The 2,811-nt window shown below is 34.0% G+C and overlaps 1 long non-coding RNA gene across 1 annotated transcript; it reads left to right on the top strand.

Moving 5' to 3' along the window:
* On the top strand, positions 1,744-2,433 carry LOC110270166. Its single transcript, XR_002359358.1, has 3 exons — positions 1,744-1,860; positions 2,080-2,368; positions 2,399-2,433. It is a non-coding gene; the product is annotated as an uncharacterized LOC110270166 (long non-coding RNA).

The raw sequence follows: 2,811 nt of genomic DNA, 5'->3' as shown, positions 1-2,811 counted from the left end.
TCCATCAATTCGGATTTTTACCTTCACAATTCTGGATTCTTTGCCTCTAACACTAAACAATCCTACTTTAATAACCTCTCCAAGCTTCTCACCCAATTTTCTTCCTACCTCCAATATTTTGTATTTTTTCGAAAGACTCCAAAATTGAGACCATATTAAAAAATAGGAAAAGTCTAGGGGGCCAGTAACTTTGTTAAATTCTGGCCAGCATGTAACTAGCAAAAGAAAGTGAGCCATTGGATGAAATCTCACACCAATCTCACACCATTAAAACCATCATTAATGACTATTTGATGACTACAAATTACAAAAGTTACTACCCTAGCATTTCTCTAAAAAAATATCGTAGTCTTTATTCTTCCACTACGTTCTCATCAAAATTCCATCTTTAAACGTACAGTACATAATCTTTAAAGAGCCAGATCCTCCTCTAACAATAACAAGTGAATTTACTCCTCTACTATAAATTTATTTAACACGTTTTCCTTTTATCTGTTTACATAGATGTTGAAATAATGTGTACGTTGAACTTTTTTGTGGATAGGAAGTGTGGATGGAAATGTAAGAGCAAAATTGTTTTAGAATTTGTAATAAAATATATAATATTGCACACAGCGGATAGTTAACCGAAGTTGACTTATTTATTCCATCAATCCATCGTAGCTAATCGAATCTTCAATTCTTAAAATTATGTTGACAAATGATCGATCTGCAACTCGTTGAGAAACATATGTTCAAATTTAAAATCAGAACAAAAATAATATTCCTCACCACAAAATAAAGAATCCACACGAACAGCTTTTTAAAATTGTCATTTGGTCTACACGTATAAATTAAATATATATTTATTTCATTTAGTTTTTGAAATTCATGATAGAAAAAGTTGGTGATAGAGCTTGTGAAAAGAATTGTAGCACACAAGATTGGTCTTTAAAAAATGATGTACGTACAATCATGTACATATTTTGTTGCCAATTGTAAATATTAAAAAGCGCATGGATAGAATAGAATTAAGAATTGGATTAGTTAAAAGCTGGATCATTATCTGATCTGGTATGGTTCAGGGGTTTAGCATTCCGTGGGCAGGAAGTGGCTGCTTTCTAGGATCTTAGCAATATCATAAGTTTAATTTTAATATGCTTATGGGTAAACCCTTTTTATGTTTTATAATTCTATTTAATGTATTCTTATTTCAGATAAATTTTAAGTAATTGGAGAAAAATTAAGATGATTATTTTTACTATGAAACAATGCATATTATGTACCATAAAATAAATTATGACAATAATCACTACTAGAAAACTAGTTATTACAGACGGATATTTTCGACGGATTTTATCCCACGAAAATATAGAGGGAATTTCAGAAAATTTTTTTGTTGGAAAATAAAAAAAATGGATTAGCATAAATTACAGACGGAAAAGAGAATCCGTCGATAATTCCGTCGAAAAAATTAATTTTTTTCGTGGAAAATAGTTACAGAAAGAAAATCCGTCTGTAATTAAGTAGACAAAATGGTGCGTTTTATTAAACTATTACAGACAGAAAATCCATCTGTAATTTAAATTTTCCATCGGTAAATATTGAGTAACCCTAATTTTATCACCACCCATTCACACTCTATTCACACTCCATTCGAACGTTGCTATAGAAGGTGCTGTCGAACTCTTCGCCCTCATCCCTCGAACTCTTCTCCTCTGGTAGAAGGTGCTGTCGCCGCCGGCGGGGACAGACTGTGGGTGCATCTGGGGAAGCTCTACTCGACCCTCTTCGCATCGTTCCTCCTCTCCTCACCGTTGCACGAAGTTCTGAGTTGAGCTCGTGGCATCGCCGTCGCAAAGGGTTCCTCCCCTCCTCACCGTGCGTTGTTTCTGATTCTTTGCTCCTCGCCATTTTTGATTTAGGATTAAGCTAGCGTTTGTCTTTGATTTTGTGATTTCATTTCCAATTTTGTGATTTAATCTCTGCGTTTGCCTGTTTCTCCTAAATTTGGATTAACTCATCGAGTTCTTTGATTATTCACCATGAAAGAGCCACTGTGTGTCAAGTTTTGTGATGACTTGATTGTTTATTTGATAGTTCATGAATTGCTTCCCGTGGCACTGCCCTTGCTGATTCATAGTTTGCTGAGAGTTATGGTGAAAGTGCTACAGGAGCCGTAGTTCACAGGACTCTGCGGTTAGTCCTTCAACATCAGGACAATATAGTACAACTCTTTCAAGATTGAAGCAAAAACTGAGTGATTTTTGGTTGCATGTGGTTCAGCGATGGCCTGTGGTATATTTATTCTCAATAATTTTTGTAAAACTATTACAGTTATATACTGTTCTACTATTTGTTCTCCCTTCAAAATTGTTTTGATAATCAGGTTTGCTTACTCAACAATTTTGATAATCAGGTTGTTAATCTCAAGCTCCTTACTTGTTTTAATAATCAGGTTTACTTACTCAACAATTTGTCTATTCTTTCCTCAATTTCATTTTTTGTACGCATGAATTGTGCGGCTCTAGCTCCTAGGGTTCTAAAGTTTCCCTCTTCAACTAGTTTTAATACATGCATGTAAGGTGTTGATGTGAGCTGTGTTGTAATTATCTCCACATCCATAAATCCTTGTCTTTTTCATGGCATTCTGCTTCTTCCCTAGCTACATTTGATTTTCCATGGAATATAGTATATATTAGCATCTTATATTATTGTGGGAAGGTAGATATTTAAATCTGAAAGGGGATTAAATATTAATTATTTAAATTTAATTTTGATTTAGGACAGGATACTATGGCCTTGTTTTGTTTGGTTCATGTAGCCATGCAA

The sequence above is a fragment of the Arachis ipaensis genome, chromosome B03, assembly GCF_000816755.2.
Source record: "Arachis ipaensis cultivar K30076 chromosome B03, Araip1.1, whole genome shotgun sequence".
NCBI classification, from domain to species: Eukaryota; Viridiplantae; Streptophyta; class Magnoliopsida; order Fabales; family Fabaceae; genus Arachis; species Arachis ipaensis.
Note: the sequence above shows the minus strand (reverse complement) of the source record. Positions and strands in the feature narration are given on the sequence as shown.